The sequence below is a fragment of the Cervus elaphus genome, chromosome 17 (genome assembly GCF_910594005.1).
Source record: "Cervus elaphus chromosome 17, mCerEla1.1, whole genome shotgun sequence".
NCBI lineage: Eukaryota > Metazoa > Chordata > Mammalia > Artiodactyla > Cervidae > Cervus > Cervus elaphus.
This window is the reverse complement of record NC_057831.1, coordinates 30,746,396-30,767,650: the sequence shown is the minus strand read 5'-3', so window position 1 is coordinate 30,767,650 and position 21,255 is coordinate 30,746,396. Positions and strand designations below refer to the sequence as shown.

The 21,255-nt window shown below is 37.1% G+C and overlaps 1 protein-coding gene across 6 annotated transcripts in view; it reads left to right on the top strand.

The window, feature by feature from the left end:
* BMPR1B (bone morphogenetic protein receptor type 1B) overlaps positions 1–21,255 on the top strand; it is a 424,822-nt gene that overhangs the window by 151,667 nt on the left and 251,900 nt on the right. Inside the window, exon 1 of one of the 6 annotated variants that reach the window (XM_043871285.1) lies at positions 19,846–19,864. The exons of the other annotated variants lie outside the window; for them this stretch is intronic. The gene's annotated coding sequence lies outside the window, so the exon portion shown is untranslated. Of the gene's footprint in view, positions 1–19,845; positions 19,865–21,255 lie in introns of those variants that run through there. 6 annotated transcript variants of the gene reach the window in all.

Genomic DNA, 21,255 nt, shown 5'->3' with positions numbered 1-21,255 from the left:
GAATAAAAACAGCATTGTTGTTTTTCTTAGATTTGGAAACCTGTAACTTGTCCAATCATAACATTCCATGCTGAGTGCATGCACACTTTTAAAAGACACCACACTGTAATGCATTAGGTCCCCACATCTGCTTCAGTACTGGCTTTGTGTATAACTTAAACTTCAGATGTCAATTGGCTGGACACTGTATTTTTATATCACATCCAGTGAAATGAAAAGATAAAATAGCTGGCAGAATATAGTCAGCATAGCACTAGTTAGTTTTAAGAACATTTTATGTATTGATCAGAATGTTGGGTCCTATATTTTTAATGCAAAATCATAAAGGTACAATTTAAGTTTTCCTGTATGTGTAGAAACATTTAGAAATTTTCACCACTTAGGATTAGCGTTTGACTGTTGAATACAGTGAAAGTTTATTAAAAACAAGGGAGCAGAGTTCTGAGAAAAAGAAAAATTAGCCGAAAATGCAATTTAAAATTAATGGAACATTCTATGTCTGATTGTTTTGTTCAAGAATGCAAATGTCCATATTCTCTGAGGCAGTATTTGGAGCAACAAAGAAACTGTCTGAATTATTTGCTTAACAAAGAGTATCAGTAAGTTGTTTGCCAGCTTCCTGGGGCCGTAGAAACAATTTTGCTTTTTGTTATGGCAAATCTTGAAACTGAAATAACATACAAAATAAAGCATGCTTTTAGGCGTATTCAAAATACGTCCCTGGTCCATATCTCTCTGGAATGTAAAAGACAATCTACCATAAAACAAAACAATACAATCCTAGAATAGTAAAAATAGCTCCTAAAAATACTCCTCAGGAGAGTCAGACGTGCTGCGTGCGAGCCTGTCCTGTGTGCATCCAGGTGAAAGGTGGAATGAGATCTTGTAACAGGAAGGGGCTGAGAGGCCTGGACCTCTTTGAGCACATGCCCATTTAGGCGTATTTTGCTATCAGTGTCTTTGTGTGTGGGTAGGGGGCTTCAGTTCATTATAGGTTGAAACTTTAAATGTGTTCTCTTCTGTCTAGGCCCTTTGGGCATAGGATAGATCCAGTGTTTTTCAGACTGAGTATTGTGATGCATAAATAGAGTTATGACATCAATTTAGTGTCTCAATTAGCAGTTAAATACATTGAGATGCAATACAATAGAAAATATCAGAGTGCTTCACTGATAATGTAAGAGTAAGCATTGTTTTGCATATTTGCTTATGTTCTGCAATATAACATACAAATATTCTAATCAACTCTTCTGAGATTTCTCATTAGTTTGGAAGTACTGTAATATATGACTAGGTCTTCGTGTTCAGACTGTGGGAAGGGTGGAGACACCAGTATGACAGTCAATTATTGTTGGTAGATTGATGAGATAGGAACAGATGCAGAGTGACCTTAAGTGATAAACTGTACTTATGTTGGGTGAGAGATTTTTCTTTGTGTTCTTGACCAGCTATTCACTCTCCTGAAATTGTGGATTTATTCAGCTCAAAAGGTTGTTCCTCATCTATGAAACAGAAAGTAAAACAGCAATGAAATACCACTTTATACCCATCAGATTGGCAAAGTAAGTCTGATATCCCCAACTTTGGCCTGAATGTGGCAATAGAGTAAGTATTTTCCATCACTTTGGAAGGCAGTTTGGCCCATCCTGGTGAACTTGAAGGTATGTGTGTCCTCTGACCCAGTACTTCTATGGCTCTGTGTCTGCTGCAGAGGAAGGAACTCTCTCACATATGCAGGGAACTCTTGTGCCAGGGCGTTTATTACACCATTCATATGTATGTCTGCATATCCATGTTTCTATCTAAATACATATATGACTGTGTAGATACAGAGATCTGATCATTTCTGTACTGTTTCATTTCAACAGTGGAATGATTAAGAGGGTAAAGCAAGATACTTTGATTTTGTTTTTCTTATTCTCAGTTCTCTTTCTGCAAATTGTCTGTGTATGTATGTAAAGGAAACAAACTGACTATCCCTTTACTAAGGAAGAAATAACAAACTGAGGTTATCTGTGCTATAAATATACTATAGCAGAGTTGAAATGAATGGGTTAGACCTACCTGGACCAATGGAACACATCAAAAATAACAGGGAAGACAGAAAAGAAAAATGCAGAGAATTCACATAGTTTAATGCTACTTCTGTAAAACTTTGATATATAAAATAAAATGTAGTATCTATTATGTATATACATTCATATTTATTAAAAACCTGAGTGAAAATAGTATTCTGAGGTTTGATCAACTTGGTAGAGGCAGAGAGTGAGAAGTGAGTGATAATACTTAGTCGTGCTTGGTGATGATATTTTAGCTATTATCTGTACCATTTGTGACCAAAAAGATAAAGGTTCCAAAGAACAAGAGTGCGAAATGAGACTGTCATGCAGAGTGAAGTAAGTCAGAAAGAGAAAAGCAGAAATAGCATTGGGTTATCGAAAAAGTTTGTTCTGGGCTTTCCATAAGGTGTTATGGATGAAATTAATCTGAATGAACTTTTTGGAAAACCCAGTGTATATCACTTATATGTGGAATCTAGAGAAATAATATAGATGAGCTTGTTTGCAAAGCAGAAATAGAGACACAGACATAGAGAACAAATGTATGGATACCAGGGGGAAAGGGAGGATGGGATGTGAATTGGGAGATGGGATCTGATATATATACACACTACTATGTATAAAATAGGGCTTCCTGGATAACTCAGCTGGTAAAGAATCCGCCTTCAGTGCAGGAGACCCTGGTTCAATTCCTGGGTCGGAAAGTTCCCCTGGAGAGGGGATAGGCTACCCACTCCAGTATTCTTGGGCTTCCTTGCTAGCTCAGATGGTAAAGAATCTGCCTGCAATGTGGAAGACCTGGGTTTGATCCATGGATTGGAAAGATCCCCTGGAGGAGGGCATGGCAACCCACTCCAGTATCCTTACCTGGAGAATCCCCATGGACAGAGGAGCCTTGTGGGCTATAGTCAGTAAGGTCACAAAGAGTCAGACAGTACTGAGCAGCTAAGCACAGCACATGTATAAAATACTTCCCAGGTGGCGCTAGTGGTGAAGAATCTGCCTGCCAGTGCTGAGACACAGGAGACCCAGATTTGATCCCTGGTTGGGAAGATCCCCTGGAGAAGGAAATGGCAACCCACTCCAGTATGCTTGCTTGGGAATTCCCATGGACAGAGGAGCCTGGCGGGCTACAGTCTATGAGGTTGCAGAGTCAGACACGACCAAGTGCGTGTGTGCATGTGTATGAGCGTACACACACACACACGTAAAATAACTAATGAGAACCAACTGTATAGCACAGGGAACTCATTCCTCTACGGTGAGCTAAATGGGAAGGAAATCCAGAATGAGGGGATATATGTATATGCATAACTGATTCACTTTGTTGTATGGTTGAAACTAACACAATATTGTAAAGCAAATATACTCCAATAAAAGTTAAAAACAAAAAACTCTGAAATATTAATATTTGCTGCTGTGGCTTGTAAGTACATGGATATGATATTGTTCTCTGATCATTTCTCTTTGTCCAAAATGCTGAACTACTTAAAATGTAGTCTATCCTATCTTTAAAAACTAGAATTTTTTAAATCTTTGTGGTGTAGATTAATAAATTTGAGTTTCCATAACTCTTTAAATACATTCACTTAGTAATAATATTTTAAAGAAAAGGTAAACTTTATATCTCAACAGTCTCATTTTCTGATCTCTGCTATATTTGGCTTCATTTCAGTGCAGGAATGTAAAGAAAGTAATGTGAAATGTTTTGATTCTTTGTTGTTTCTTATTCCTTCTCTGCATTCTCAGTGTACATTCACTAGAACAGAAGCTCGTGAAGGATGGGGTTTTGGTTTCTGACTTACCAGCATCTAGAGGAGTTGATGCCTGGAGCTAGTAGGGCTTAGTACTTTTTGTTCAATGAATGGACTAAAGAATAATAATGAATGTCCAAATGTGAATGCTTTCTCCTAGTCTGTATGCATATAGCACAGCCAGTGCTATTACATTCCAAATGAAGTGACTGTGAAAGACATTAGGAGATACTTTTATATTAATCCATTCCTTACTTTCCTCTGAGGGCTTACTGTCAGGACAAAATTTCTTTTGTTGGACAAGCTTGCAATCTACCTTTCTTTAAAAGATAACCCAGCTCATTTTCTGATTAATTCAGAGTTAAACCTATTGTCTTTTGGATACTGTAGAATTAATTTATGCATCCCTATATCTTCTACAGTGTCTAATGGTTTCCAGTTTCTCTTTGATTTTTTCTTTTTACTGTTCTATTATCATATTTCATATTGTCTTAATACTGTAAACTGTCTCAAAATTTTTTTGGAAAAAGTGTTATTTCCATAAAAATCACATTACTTTAAAGTTGTATATTACCTACTTTTTTGGAAAATGCATCATTTAAAATGTACCTGAGGTCTAATATTTTTACTGGAAATTGGTTATCAACTTTATAAAGCCAACGCTTATTTAATGTAATTGGCTGAGTTGTATCCCCCCCCCCCAAATTCATAAGTTCTCGTACCTCAGAATGTGACTGTATTTGGAGACAGAGTTTTTAAAGGGGAGTAATTAGGTTAAAATGAGGTCACTGGGGCGTGCCTTAATCCAATGTGACTGATTTCCTTATAAGAAGAGATTAGGACACAAACAATACAGAAGGAAGACTGTGTAAAGATATAGAGAGAAGACAGCTACATAGAAGCTGCAGAAGTTGATTAGAAGAAATCAACTGTGTCAACAATTTCATCTTGGATTCTAGCCTCTAGAATTGTGAGAAAATAACTTTCTGTTGTTTAAGCTACCTGCTGCTGCTGCTAAGTTACTTCAGTCGTGTCTGACTCTGTGCAACCCCATAGACGGCAGCCCACCAGGCTCCCCCGTCCCTGGAATTCTCCAGGCAAGAACACTGGAGTGGGTTGCCATTTCCTTGTCTAGTGCATGAAAGTGAAAAGGGAAAATGAAGTCGCTCAGTCCTGTCTGACTCTTAGCGACCCCGTGGACTGCAGCCCACCAGGCTCCTCCGTCCATGGGATTTTCCAGGCAAGAGTACTGGAGTGGGGTGCCATTGCCTTCTCCTTAAGCTACCTAGTATGTGGTATTTGCTATGCAGAAAACTAGAAAACTAATATACTTGGTAAAATGAATGGATATATACACATTTATCTTTTATTTTGTTTACCAAATTTAATAGCCAATAACCTGCCATTTACATCTTATGAAAATACAGAATCTGTGAAAGTGAAAGTCACTCAGTCGTGTCTGACTCTTTGTGACCCCATGGGCTATACAGTCTATGGAATTCTCCAGGCCAGAATACTGGAGTGGGTAGCCTTTCCTTTCTCCGGGGGATCTTCCCTACCTAGGGATCTAACCCAGGTCTTCCACATTGCAGGTGGATTCTTTACCAGCTGAGCCACAAGGGAAGCCTGAGAATACTGGAGTGGGTAGCTTATCCCTTCTCCAGTGGATCTTCCCAACCTAGGAATTGAACTGGGGTCTCCTGCATTGTAGGCAGATTCTTCACCAACTGAGCTATCAAGGAAGCCTGAATAAGAAAATAAGAATAAGGAAATAGAAAGTAGAAATAGATGTCAAATATGTGATCTGTACAGTCTTACTTTGTTTATGTAGTTTTTTAGTCTTTAAATACAGTGTCATTTGGAGGGACCTAGAGATTACCATACTAAGTCAAGTACCTCAGAAAGACAAATACTATGTGATATCAATTATATGTGGAATATAAAATATGACAAAAATGAGCTTATTTGCAAAACAGAGACAGACTCACAGACATAGAAAACAAATTTATTGTTACCGAAGGGGAAGGGGCGGGGACCGGGATAAATAAGGAATTTGGGATTAGCAGATACAAACTACTATATATAAAGCAGATAAATAACAAGGCCCTACTATATAACAAGGAGTTGTATTCAGTGGCCTATAGTTAGCCATGGTGGAAAAGAAAAAACATAAATACAGTGTCATACATCATCTCCTTAGGTAGCAATCTGACATTCCAGTACATGGTAGCATTTCAGCATACATTTGGCCATACATCCTACACATGTACAGTTCTTTAATAATTAGTGCCTGTGGTAGGAACTTTGAAGTACTTTTCAGGCACTTTGCCACCTCAATTAGACTTAATGTTAATTTAAATCTAATATTTGAAAAAGTGGTAAACAATGGGTATTATTAGTATGGTAGCAAACAAGAATACAGAACATCAAGTTAGCTCAAATTGCTCATTCATAGCTCCAGTTATTTGGTAAATATTTTTCTACAGTGGTTTTACAGTATCTACCTCTCCTGGTTTCAATTCATCTACACCAAGTGATTTGTGAATTACTAATAAGAGAAATCAATGATTATAAAACTTTAATCAGTGGTGAAACATTCTTTTGCTTCTAAAATGAAAAAATAGTCATTAATATTGTAGAACATTATTTTCTCTGGTAGCAAGCAGGGAAGTAAGTTTTATGAGGTTTTAAGATGATGAACCCTAAAATATGAAAAAGGTTGTATTTGAATCTACTTGCTTTTTAGCATTGCTTTGCTTTTATTCTGCAACTTGGCAAATATCAAGAAAAGCAGGTTTGGCATATCTCTCATTTCACTATTTGTTTTTCTTCATCGTCCCTCACAATTTCATGTGTACACTTCAAACACTACAAGAAAATAAAACAAATATGAAATAGTTTACCCCAAACACTACAAGAAAATAAAAATATATGAAATAGTCTACCATAAATTTTGAGTTTTCTCTTTTGAATGACTTTGAGCTGTAAAGGCCTTGGAATCCTTAATCTCTATTTTCAGCAGGCACCATGAAAATTGTTTTGTAAATTATTTTAAACTATCTCATATAACTCGTGAAACTTCGGTGAATTCGTTTATAAAATCTTCCAAAGATGGTACATTTTCCCTTTAAGATGGTCATGATTGTTAGTGTTGTTAATTTCTTAACTATTGGCATGAATTAATTTAAATGAATTTTCTCACTTTTATTAATTCAGTAGCAAATTATGTCTCATTTTTCATTGGACTGCTTGAAATTTTCTGGTTTTCATCATACTTAGAATATGTAGATTTTACTACCATTTAGTATCACTTACGCAGTGAAGGTAACTAATTTCTAATGCAGAACAGTTGACAGTTTAAAGTATAGACCTCTTAAGAGCAGTTTATAGTCTAAAAACAGCTATAAATATTGTTTATGCAGGTTAATCAGTGAAAATTAATCTACATTTTCTGTCAACTTGTATTTTATTCAAGTCAGACTGCTTTTGACTAGTCAGATCATCCGTTCACATAGCCTTCCTTCAGTTTTCCTCCTTTGATTAACCCCCATTCCATTTGTACCCAAAAGATAGTTGGTGTGATCATGTTGCCATGTTCTGCATTCCTGTGTATTCCTCACAGCTGTGATGCTAAGGGTTCTCTGCATGGAATGCCTACCTACCTCTGGCTGCACCAGCATACCTAATGGTTAAATATATCACAGCTAGTCATGTGGAGGGCAGGGCTGTATATCTCTCTCTCTGATTTTCTTTGCATTTACTTTTCTGTCTTAATGTAAAATTTGTAATTTTAACATTTACTAAGGAAGCAGTTTAAATGGAATTCATTTTTTTTAAACTGTTCATTCTGTTTTTAATAGAGATTTATTTCCCTTTGGGAAGGTATTAAGCTACACAGGAAGACTGAGTGGATAATAAAATTAACAAAGTAATTTTGGTGATTTAAAAAAAAAGTATTTCATAGCTAAGGTTGGTTCTTGTGAAGGAAACTCTTAGTTTCTATTCAGCCAAGATTTTTCTCTTCTGAATAGTGTTTGGATGTAATTCACATTATCTCCAGTGACTCTACTTTTTCCTGGCTGCTGAAGCTGAGTAACTCTTCAGATTATTTTCTTTCTGTAGGTATTTTGATAAATCAATCAGTTTGGGTTGTCTGGTTGAGTTGGGAACTCAAATGTAAAACCTTTGAAAATGTCTCCAAAGACCAAATAAAATCAAAACCTTTTTTTCCCCTTTATATTTGTTATTTTTGTTATGTCAAAAACCTAGTTCAAATACCAGTGCATTTCAGACTAGACATTTGAGTTTTATATGGGTAAAAAAAAAAATCACATAAAATATTCATACTTGAGGGGCAATAGCCAAAGGCAAAAATGTTTCATGACTCACTATTAGTCTTCCTGACTGTTCATCCAAGAAAGACATATCCTTTCCTCTTACATCTCTCTGGCCTGATTTCTTAATGCCGAATTAAACTCTTGACGACAATCATGTATCTTTTATTTTTACTTTTTAGGGGATAGTTCACATTTTGTCTCTTTAATACGAACAAGGTCTTCTGTATTGTAATTTGGTTAATTTCTGGTTTATAGAGTAACTTTTGGATTATAATCTCTGCCAGGATTATTCCTCTCTATATCCAGGTAGGTAGAACATTTTAGCAGCTGTCACCTTTGAGTTCCAACTGGTATAATGTTTATGCCACAGCCTTCAGCTTCGGATCAGTAACTCTGAGAAGTGTAATAGAGTCTGACATGCAGGGAGGTTTTTAGAATGCACATGCCTGTGCCCTATTCTGCACATAATGCTTTAGAGTTTGGAAGGTGGTAAACTGGGCATGTGCAATTTGCAAAAACCTCTCAGTATATTGTGATGCACTTGTGTGGTGAAGAGACATTGACCACACTATAAACCCTGAAAACGTGTCATTGGTGATATTCTTCATTTAACTGAGAGGAAGGTGACTTTTGTTGTTTCTGACCCAGAATGGCATTGCCTATGACTGGTGAAAAGAAACTAAGCTATTTTAACAGAAAACAAAATTATTCATTAAGCATGAATTCACCTATGCAGGAAATAAAGTGATGTGGTAGGAGCACTTCGGATTCAATGCGTAAGCCATGAAGTAATTGCCTATCCTTATGCTCAGCCTCTATCTCAAACTCCCCTCTTCTCCATTCTCTCTTTACCTAACTCTTTACTAAGACATGCTTCAGGCGGTGCCATCTTGTTTCACTGATACCCTTACCAGAACCTCTAGGTAGAATGAGAGGCCACGTCTATTGCTCTCTACAAGCTTTAGCACGTTACTATCATCTGTGTGTCATACTGTACAGAAATGTTATTTCTTATGACTTACTTGTGTGTGTCCCCTCATTAGCCTGTGAATTCATTCAGTGCCTTACATAATAGCTGGGGAGATCTTTGTTTTGCCAATGCTGAAGTGTCACAGGTGGTCTTAAGTGTTTGCTGAGTGCCATTACTTTTTCTACATAGTAGTAGGATTAATGGGAATGCACATGTCTGGGATCTTTACAAGTTAAAAAGGCCTTCAGGGAGGGTCCATGCTAAATAAATATGGAAAGTTTCACCTGCAGCACCTTGAATAAGAGACAAGATATTTTTCATGAGAATTGCTCTTTCTAGACTGAGTCAGAAGTTTTGATACTGTATTAGAATTTCAGAATTTTATAAGAGTAAATTTGACATACTAGTGCATGTGTCTGATATTTTATATACTACATTTGAATTGGATTTTTCAGTTAGTTTTAATTTATTCAACAAGCATTATTTCAGTGTCCCTAAAACACGATTACCATGTTTTGTGTTATATCATGTTTTCTTTGTTATCTTACTGCTTTTAGCTCCTTGATCTGTCTTTCTTGTTTCTCATCCTAAACCTCTAAATGGTAGAGCTCCTCAAGGTTTTCTTCATATCACCTTCTTTTCTTTTTTTGTACTAATATCTGTTGATATCACTCTTTCTCAAGGCTCTCCATACCATCTATATGTTAATGATCCCCCGATTTTGTCTTCGGTTTCAATTCTCTTATTATAGGTAGTAATTTATTTCAAAAGTTTAGTCATAGTAAAGGGTAGGCTGATGGATATCTGTAGATGAAGACAGAACTTTTCATCAGATCCACTGGTGTCTCATTAATGCGTTCATGTCAGATATCTTCTATTTAAATGAATTATGAAAAACCCATATTCTTGATTAACTCTTCTTTTATAGTTCTTAGGTTTTCCTCATGAACTTATTTTTATTGAGGTAATATTGATTTGTAACATTGTATGTTTTATGTATCCAACAGTATAATTTGACATCTGTATACTCTACAGTGGGCTCATCAGCAAAAGTCTAGTTTCTGTCACTGTTCTGTTAACCCCCTTTATCCTTCCTCTGCCCTTCTTTCTTTCCCCCTCTAGTAAGCACCAATTTGCTTTCCATATCTATGAATTTGTTTTTCTTAATTACTGTTTTTAGTAATAATAAAATATTCTGGTTCTTAAAGAAATGGGAATACCATCTTACCTGCCTCCTGAGAAATCTGTATGCAGGTCAAGAAGCAACAAGTTAGACCTGAACATGGAACAACGGACTGGTTCAAAATTTGGGAAGGAGTATATCAAGGCTCTATATTGTCACCCTGCTTATTTAACTTATATCATGAGAAATGCCAGGCTGGATGAAGCATAAGCTAGAATCAAGATTATAGGGAGAAATATCAACAACCTCAGATACGCAGATGATACCACACTTACGGCAGAAAGCGAAGAAGAACTAAAGAGCCTCTTGATGAAGGTGAAAGAGGAGAATGAAAAAGCTGGCTTAAAACTCAACATTCAAAAAATGAAGATCGTGGCTTCCAGTCCCATCACTTCATGGCCGAATATGATGGGGAAACAATGAAACAGTGACAGACTTTATTTTCTTGCACTCCAAAATCACTGCAGATAGTGACTGCAGCCGTGAAATTAAAAGACTTGCTCCTTGGAATAAAAGTTATGACAAACTTAGATGGCATATTAATAAGCAGAGACATTACTTTGCCAACAAAGGTCTGTATACTCAAAGGTATGATTTTTGCAGTAGTCATATATGAATGTGAGAGTTGGACCATAAAGAAGGCTGAGTGCTGATGAACTGTGGTGTTGCAGAAGACCCTTGAGAGTCCCTTGGACTGCAGGAGATTAAACCAGTCAGTACTAAAAGATATCAGTCCTGAATATTCATTGGAAGGACTGATGTTGAAGCTGAAACTCCAATACTTTGGCCACCTGATGCAAAGAACTGACTCATTAGAAAAGACCCTGATGCTGGGAAAGATTGAGGGCAGGAGGAGAAGGGGACGACAGAGGATGAGATGGTTGGATGGCATCACCGACTCAATGGACATGAGTTTGTGCAACTCTAGTTGTTGGTGATGGACAGGGAGGCCTGGTGTGCTGCAGTCAGTGGGATCACAAAGAGTCAGACATGACTGAACGACTGAACTGATTCTTTAATTCCACATATGGGTGCATTCATATGGTATTTCTCTTATTTTACTTATGACACACTCAAGGCCCATTCATGTTATCACAGATGGCAAGATTTCATCTTTTTTTGGTTGAGTCGTATTCCATTGTGTGTATGTGTGTTTATATCTCATCTACTTTAATACACTTATCTGCCCAATGGCACATTTAGGGTGTTTCTATATCTCAGCTATTGAAAATAATACTGCAATGAATATAGGGGTGCATATTTCTTTCTGTATTAGTGTTTTTTTATTCTTCATACAAATACCTGCAAGTGGCATGTCTGGATTATATGATAGTTCTTTTCTTAATACTTCGAGAAATCTGTTTTCTGTTTTCTATAGTGGTTGCACCTACATTTCTGTCAATAGTGTATAAGGATGCCCTTCTCCAGATCCTCTCTACTACTTACTATTTCTTGTCTTTTGATAATAGCCTTGCTAACAGTCATAATGTCATATTTCATTGTGGTTTTGATTTGTATTTCCATAATAATTAATGATGAACATCTTTTCATGTACCTATTGGCTGTCTGTGATCCTCTGACCATTTTTAATTAGGTTATTTTTGTTATTGTTACTGAGTTGTATGAATTTTTTATATACTTTGGATATTAACCCCTTATCAGATACGTGATTTACAAATATCCTCTTTCATTTCGTAGATTGTGTCTTGCTTTATTGATGGTTTTCTTTGATGGGCAGAAACTTTTCAGTTTAATGTAGTCCCACTTGTTTGTTTTTTCTTTTGTTTTCCTTGCCTGAGCAGGCATATCCAGGAAGATATTGCTAAAACTGATGTCAAAGGCCATCCTGATGCTTAGGTTTTCTTCTGGAGTTTTTATGGTCTCAACTCCTACATTCAATTTCTCAGTCCATTTTGTGTTAATTTTTTTGGTATAAGATAGTGGTCTAGTTAAATTCTTTGGCATGTCCAGATTTCCCAATACTCTATAGAAGAGAATTTCCTTTCTCAATTGTATTTTTTATGTCTCTTTTGTTGTAAATTAGTTGTCCGTCTATGTGTAAATTTATTTCTGGGCTTCAAATTTGGTTTCCTAGATCTGTGTATCTGTTTTTTCCCCAATACCGTGGTTTTTAAAATTATTATTATAGTTTTGTAGTATAATTTGAAATCAGGATTTTGATGACTCCAGCTTTGGCTTTTTTCTCAGGATTGCTTTGGCTGTTTGGAATCTTCTGTGTTTGCATGCATTTTTAGAATTTTAGCTTTTGTAAAAATATCCTTGGAATTTTGATAGCAATTGCATTGAATCTGTGAATCACTTTAGGTAATACGAACATTTTAACAATGTTAACTCTTACAATGAACATGGAATAGCTCTCCATTTATTTGTGTCTCTTTCAATTTTTTCAACAGTGTCTTACAGTTTTCAACATACAGGTCTTTCACCTCCTTAGTTAAATTTTTTCCTAGGTATTGTAGCGATTGTAAATGGAATTGTTTTCTTAATTGTTTTTTTTTTTTTTTCTACAAGCTTGTTGTTAGTGCACAGGAATACAACAGAGTTTTGTGTATTGACTCTGTGCCCTGAAACTTAATGGTGTTCATTTATTGTTTCTAAATTTCTTTGGTGTCTGTAGGGTTTTCTGTGTATAAAATGCCATCACAAAACAGTGACAATTTTTCTCCTTTCCAGTTAGGATGCCTTTTATTTCTTTCTCTTGCCTAAGAGGGAAGTACTTCCAATGCTGTGTTGAATAAGAGTGGTGAGATTGAGCATCCAAGGATAGCTTTTGGTTTTTCATTTCTGAGTATTATTTAGCTGTGGTTTTGTAATATGTGGCCCTTATTATGTTGAATATTTCATCTATACCCATTTTATTGAATATTGAATCTTGACAGATGCTTTTTCTGCATTTACTGAGATAATTGTATGCTTTTTACCTTTTGTTAATGTGATATATCACTGAATGATTTGCAGATCTGGAATCATCTTTGCATTCCTGGTGTAAATTCCACTTGAACATGGTATATGATCCTTTTTAAATATTATAGAATTTGGTTTACTAATACATTGTTGAGGATTTTTGCATCTGTGTTTAATCAGTGATACTGGCTAATAATTTTCTCTTTTTTTGGTTGTCCTTGTTTGATTTTGTATCACGGTAACATTGGCCTTGAAAACTGTGTTAGAAAGCATTCACTTTTCTTGAGTTTTTTGGAAAGTTTTTGAGAAGAATAGGTAGTGAATCTTTGAATGTTTGGTAGAAGTTGGCAATGAAGCCATCTGGTCCTGGAGTTTTGCTTTTTGGGGGGAATTTTTGACTACTCTTTCAAACTTTTTACTACTGATTGGTCTATTCAGAATTTCTGCATCTTCCTGATTCAATCTTGGAAGGTTGTATGCTTCTAAGTATTAATCCATTTCTTTTAGGTTGTCTGGTTTTTTGGTTTATGGCTATTCATCATAATCTGTTACAGTCTTTTGTATTTCATGTTTCACATTTTATTTGTTTGAACTCCCCCCCCCCCCCATAGGGAATCTAGCTAAAGACTTTTAAATTTTGTTTATCTTTTCAGAAAATCAGCATTTTGTTTCATTGATCTTTCCTGTTATCTTTTTAGTCTCCATTTTATTTATTTTCCTCCGATTTTTATTATTTCCTTCCTTTTATTGACTTTGGACTTTGTTCTTTTTATAGTTCCTTTAGATGCTGAGTTAGATTGTTTGGAATACAAAAGTAGGAAGTCAGAAACACTTGGAGTAACAGGCAAATTTGGCCTTGGAGTACAGAATGAAGCAGGGCAAAGGCTAACAGAGTTTTGCCAAGAGAACGCACTGGTCATAGCAAATACCCTCTTCCAACAACACAAGAGAAGACTCTACACATGGACATCACCAGATGGTCAACACCAAAATCAGATTGATTGTATTCTTTGCAGCCAAAGATGGAGAAGCTCTATACAGTCAGCAAAACAAGACCAGGAGCTGACTGTGGCTCAGATCATGAACTCCTTATTGCCAAATTCAGACTGAAATTGAAGAAAGTAGGGAAGGCACTAGACCATTCAGGTATGACCTAAATCAAATCCCTTATGATTATACAGTGTAAGTGAGAAATAGATTCAAGGGATTAGATCTGACAGAGTGCCTGATGAACTATGGACAGAGGTTCATGACATTTTACAGGAGCCAGGGATTAAGACCATCCCCAAGAAGAAGAAATGTAAAAAAAGCAAACTGGGTGTCTGAGGAGGCCTTACAAATAGCTGTGAAAAGAAGAGAATCAAAAGGCAAAGGAGAAAAGGAAAGATATACCATTTGAATGCAGAGATCCAAAGAATAGCAAGGAGAGATAAGAAAGCCTTCCTCAAAGATCAGTGCAAAGAAATAGAGGAAAACAATAGAATGGGAAAGACTAGAGATCTCTTCAAGAAAATTAGAGATACCAAGGGAACCTTTCATGCAAAGATGGTCATATTAAAGGACAGAAATGGTATGGACCTAACGAAAGCAGAAGATATTAAGAAGAGGTGGCAAGAATACACAGAAAAACTATACAAAAAGGTCTTGATGACCCACATAATCACAATGGTGTGATCACTCACCTAGAGTGAGACATCCTGGAATGTTAAGTCAAGTGGGCCTTAGGAAGCATCACTACAAACAAAGCTAGTGGAGGTGATGGAATTCAAATTGAGCTATTTCAAATCCTAAAAGATGATGCTGTGAAAGTGCTGCACTCAATATGTCAGCAAATTTGGAAAACTCAGCAGTGGCCACAGGACTGGAAAAGGTCAGTTTTCATTCCAATCCCAAAGAAAGTCACTGCTAAATAATGCCCAAACTACTGCACAGTTGCACTCATCTCACATGCTAGTAAAGTACTGCTCAAAATTCTCCAAGCCAGTCTTCAACAGTACATGAACTGTGAACTCCCAGATGTTCAAGCTGGTTTTAGAAAAGGCAGAAGAACCAGAGATCAAATTGCCAACATATGTTGGATTTTCAAAACAGCAAGAGAGTTCCAGAAAAACATCCATTTCTGCTTTATTGACTGTGCCAAAGCCTTTGACTGTGTGGGTTACCACAAACAGTGGAAAATTCTTAAAGAGATGGGAATACCAGACCATCTGAAATGCCTCTTGAGAAACCTGTATGCAGGTCAGGAAGCAACAGTTAGAACTGGACATGGAACAACAGACTGGTTCCAAATCTGGAAAGGAGTGCCTCAAGGCTGTATATTGTCTCCCTGCTTATTTAACTTATATGCAGAGTATATCATGAGAAACTCTGGGCTGGATGAAGCACAAGGTGGAATCAAGATTGCTGGGAGAAATATCAATAACCTCAGATATGCATATGACACCACCCTTATGTCAAAGAATCGGACACGACTGAGCGATTGAACTGAAATGAAATAAATTGTTTGAGGGTTTTTGTTTCCTGAGTTAGGCCTGTATTGCTGTAACTTTCCTGTTTTGTTGCATCCTATAGATTTTGTTATGTCCTTTTTCCATTTCCATCTGTCATCCTATATGTTTTACTTCTTTGATTTCTCCATTGACTCAATAGTTGTTCAGTAACATTTAGTTTAGTCTCTACACGTTTGTGGTATTTCCAGCTTTCTTCTTGTAGTGGATTTCTAGTTGCATATCATTTTTTGTTATGTTTTTAGTCTTTTTAAAAGCTATTGAGGCTTATTTTGTATCCCCAAATATGGTCTATTCTCAGATGTCTATATGCACTTGAAAAGAATGTGAGTTCTGCTGCATTTGGTGGAGAAGGTAATGGCAACCCACTCCAGTACTCTTGCCTGGAGAATCCCATGGATGGAGGAGCTTGGTTGGCTATAGTCTATGGAGTCGCTAAGAGTCAGGCATGACTGAGCGACTTCACTTTCACTTTTCACTTTGATGCATTGGAGAAGGAAATGGTAACCCACTCCAGTATTCTTAACTGGAGGATCCCAGGGACAGAGGAGCCTAGTGGGCTGCTGTCTATGGGGTCACACAGAGTCGGACACGACTGAATTGACATAGCAGCAGCAGCAGCTGCATTTGGATGAAATGTTCCATATATATCTATTAAGTCTATGTGATCTAATGTTTCATCAAAGAGCTATGTTACCTTATTGACTTTTTGTCTGGATATTCCATCCACTGATCTGAATATGGTGTTTAAGTCCCCTCTTATTACTGTGCTGCTATCATTTTCTCTCTTTAGATCCGTTAAAATTTGCTTTTTATATTTTAGTGCTTTTATGTTAGGTGCATATATGTTAATAATAAAGAGTATGGTTTCTTGCTGCATTTTACCCCTTTATCGTGATATAAAGTCCATCCTTGTCACTTTTTGTCTTTTTTTGTCTTGAAGTATATTTTGTCTGTTATGCGTGAAGCTCCACCCACTTTCTTTTGACTGCCATTTGCTTGGAGCATCGTCTTCCATTCCTTCACTTTGAGCCTCTGTTTGTCTTCAGGGCTGAAATGAGTCTCCTGTAGGCGCACATATACTTGGGTCTTAGTTTTTAATACATCCAGCCACTCTGTGTCTTTAGATTGCTGGATTCAATTCATTTACGTTAAGAGTGATGATTGTTAGGCAGGACGTGGTATTGTCTATCTTGGGTTTCTGGTTTTCCTGTATTTTTATTGTTTCTTTTTCCTTGTGTTTCTGTCTGAAGTTTTACTATGGTGGTTTTCTTGTGATGTTTTTCTCAGTGTCTTTTTTGTTTGTTTCATGTCTCTGGTCTAGGTTTTTGTATTGTGTTTATCATGATATTTGTATAAGACATTTTGTTAATAACATAGTCCTTTTTCTGCTGATCGCATCTCTTATCTTCATTTGTGTCTACAGGTTTTGTCATTTTCCTTTGTGAGTTTTATTGCAGATTATTTCTTTTCTGTTGTGCATTTGTTACCAAATGAAAGTAGCTGTAGTTATTTTAATGCTTTTAACTTTTATGCTATAATTGTTTAACATCTTGTCCTAATATATAGTTGCAATTTTCTGATTCTGTTTACACCTTACTTAAAGTCTTATATACTTTTGCCTTTTTGTTTCTAATAAAAGAGCTCCTTTCAACATTTCTTGTAATGTAAGTCTAGTGGTAACAACTTACTCAGCTTTTGTTTGTCTGGGAAAGCATTTGTTTGCTTTTCTATCTGATGATAACTTTGCTGGATATTTTTGACTGATAATTTTTGTCTTTCAGTATTTTGAGTATGTTATTGTACTGTCTCTGGTTGGTAGAGTTTCTGCCGAGAAATCTACTGATAGCCTGATAGGGGTACCTTTGTAGGCTATTGTCTTTTTTACCCCTGGTTCTTTTAAAAATTCTTTCTTTGTTATTGACTTTGGTTATTTTAATATAATGTGTCTTGCAGAATGTCTTTTTGCATCAAGATAATTAGGTGTTCTATTAGCTTCATGGACTTGTATACCTGATTCCTTTGCCAGGTTTGGGAACTCTTGGCTATCGTTTCTTTAAAGAAGCTTTCTGCTTTCTTCTCTCTGTCTTCTCTTTCTGGGATACTTAATATCCCTATGTTGCCTTTTCTAAGGGGAGTTACATAGTTCTTATGGAGCATCTTCATTTTTAAAAAATATCTTAGTTCTCTCCCATCTGTCACATGAATTATTTTTAGATTTCTATCTTTTAGCACACTAATTTTCTCTTTTAAATGGTCTGTTCTATTTCCAGTGCTTCTAATGCAACCTTCATCTCACTTGTTGAGTTCTTCAGCTCTAGATATTGTTTGGTTCTTCTTTTTCAGAGTTTCAGTCTCTTCATTAAATATTCCTTCTGTTCATGAATTTTATTCCTGAGGTAATTGAACTGTAGTTGTGAGATTTTTTTTAGCTCATTGAGTTTCTTCATAACAGCTATTTTGAATTCTCTGTCAAATCACAATCTTCTGTGACATCGAGTTTGGTTTCTGGAGAATTTTCTTTTTGTGATACCGTTACTGTGATTTTTCATGTTGTTTGGTGAGCTGCTGTTCTGATGGCACATTTGCAATGGTGAATACTTTTCTTATTTAAGTAAAGCTTTTTTTACTTTGATTCTAGTAGTTCAACAGATTGGTAATTAGAGGTCCTTCTTTTGTTTTTTTCTGGTGGGTTGACTGGTAAAGAATCTGCCTGCAATGTGGGAGACCTGGGTTCGTTCTCTGGGTTGGGAAGAGCCCCTGGAGAAGGGGTAGGCTACCCACTCCAGTATTCTGGCCTGGAGAATTCCGTGGACTGTCTAGTCCATGGGGTCACAAAGAGTCGGACGCGACTGAATCACTTTCACATTCACTTTCACTTTATTTTGTTTTTCAGTAGATGGAGCTATAGCAATAGTTTTTTTTTTTTTTTTTTTCCTTATCTGAGTTGCCTCTATTTTTCCTCTGAGATATCTCTGAGAATTGGCGTTATCGACCCTCTACCACTTCTGCCAGAGGTGTTACGGGTTCTCTTGTCCTCACCGCTGGTACCTCCAGGGTCTCAGGTGCTTTGTTGCTAATTAGCTGATGGTGCTACTAAGGTCACCATGTTGGTAGGCTGCTCTGCTGTGTCCAGGGTTGCCTGGGTCATGGGCTGCCGTGGTGTGGAAAGGGGATTGTATGGGGGAGCTGAAGTTGTCAGGTTCATGGGCATTACCGCTTTGGGGGAGGCAGATTTGCAGGCAGTGCAGTGGTTGGAGGGTTGGGGTCCCAGGTCCTGCCACCTCTGCTGCTTGGTCCCGTCACTTAGGTGCTGCTGTGGCCGAGAGGCTGCAGTTTCGTGTGCTGCCTCTGCTCCTGCTACCGAGGTTTTTGGGGTGTGAACTCGGCTGTCATGGCTAGGGTCTGGAATGGGACACTGCCTTTGCTGCACTCTTAGTTCTGGCCTCTCTATGTGGCCAGTCCACTCATATTCAGATGTCTAGATGTGTGGATCTCTCCTGCGTAATGTATTGGACAGAGGATACTTTTTTGAGTTATGAATGTTTAGCTAGTTGTAGATGGAAGGGGTTAGACAAAGGCAGCATCTCATTACCTCATGTATTGGTTCCCTAAGGTTGCTGTAAGCAATGACCACCAACTTAGTGGGTTGAACAACAAAAATGAATTTGCTTATAGTTCTGGAGGCCAAAAGTCTGAAATCAGGGTGTTAGCAGGATCATGCTCCCTCTGAAGTCTCTAGGAAAAGCATCCTTCCTTGCCCTTTGCTAGCATCTGCTGGCTTCTGCCAGTCATTGGCATTCTTTGCTTTGTAGCTATGTCACTCTAGTCTCTTCCTCCATCTACACATGGCCTCTTTCTCTGTATGGGTGTCTGTGTGTCCTCTCCTCTTTCAAGGATATAATTCACTGGCTGTATGGCCTTCCCTAAATCTGTTATGACCTAATTTTAACTAATTATTTCTGCTAAAGACCTTTTCTCCTATGTTTGCAGTGAAGTGAATTTTTGGAGGACACTAACCCACTATACTCTGGGTTTATCTGTGCCAAATAAGCAAGATGAGAGGCAACCGCCATGTAGACCCAGAGTGCACAGTCTAGACAACGTGTCAGATTCCGCCACTTACAGGTGTGTGACCCGGGGCAGGTTACTTAATTACTCTGTGCTTTACTTTCTCCTGTATAAAAGTGGAGATCATCATAGTGCCAACTCGTGAAATCGTTGTAAAGATGAGAATATTTAATATGTGTATGGTGCCTGAAATACCTGGCACAAAGTAAGCACACTTTAGTCTGTTAGTGCTGCCACAGTCAGGCTTCTGACTTAATAGGCCTGTGAAGGTGTTTTCCTGAAAACTTTCTCTCAACTTAATTTCTCCTCCCTCTTCTTGATCTTAAATACTGTTCAGTTGTGGTAATTTGTGAGATAATGCAAGAGGTATACTAGAGTAGTGTAGATGGCCTTTGCACACATTCGAGGTCAGCTCTGGACCATTCCACTCAGAAGCCTCTACACGGCTGAATGGTTAGAGATTGTGGGGCCTATTGTGCTTTTAAATGCATGTGGTTGCATGGGATCACTGGAATGTTAATTAATTTTCATATTTCCCTTTAAGCTACCTCTGTAGCTGGAACAAAGAGTTTCTGAGCTGGGTCCCAAAGTGGCATTCTCTCTCATTCACAAACACCCTCAAAGAAGATTGTACTTGAAGTTTTCCTGTTACTTTGAAGGGTCTGTGAAAGGCATTCTAGGTTTGCAAAGCTGGTTTAAAACATGTTCCCAGATCTAGCAGTGAAGCTGTTGGTCGTATATTCATACTAAAGATTCTGGGATTACTTAAGATAGTGTCCTCTGCTAGGCTGAGGTACATTTATGGTAACTGAGGGACTGTGAGATAAAGAATGATGCTCTCAGATGTCCTCTGAGAACCTTCTGGCCTTGTTAGAAGTGATTTTATTTCAAAGCATGTCTCATTTTATATTATTCTCTGCAGTATTATTTTTCTCTTAAAATTAAAGAACCCCTGATGTAGTTATTGAAGTAAATTCAACTCTGTTGAATTCTTTGCTGTCATTATAGACCAGTGGCAAGAAATGAGAGTCAAGCCTTGTAGACTATACATGTAAGTTTGGTTGATCAATGTAATTTATAAATGTGTGTTTTTTAAAGATAACTGCTTACTTCTATTATATTTTTAAGTTAAACAACAGTATTGAAAATTTCAGATAGTTCAGGGTAAAAGAAATTATTGACAGAAAAGAATTTATTAGGTTAAATTGACTCATGCAGTACTTATATTCCACTACTGCCACCTCGGAAGCACAGAAATTTTTACTGATAAAAGAGGTTATTTAAATTGACTCATCCAATACTTATATTAACCACATATACTGTATCCTCCTTTCTACCTCATTGACTTGCTTTTGGGTCTTTCATACTTACTAATGTATTCAGAACAGACTAGTCTAGTTTCTTGTTTCTGTACAGTGAGATGAGCTGAGAAAATTATTCATTCATCA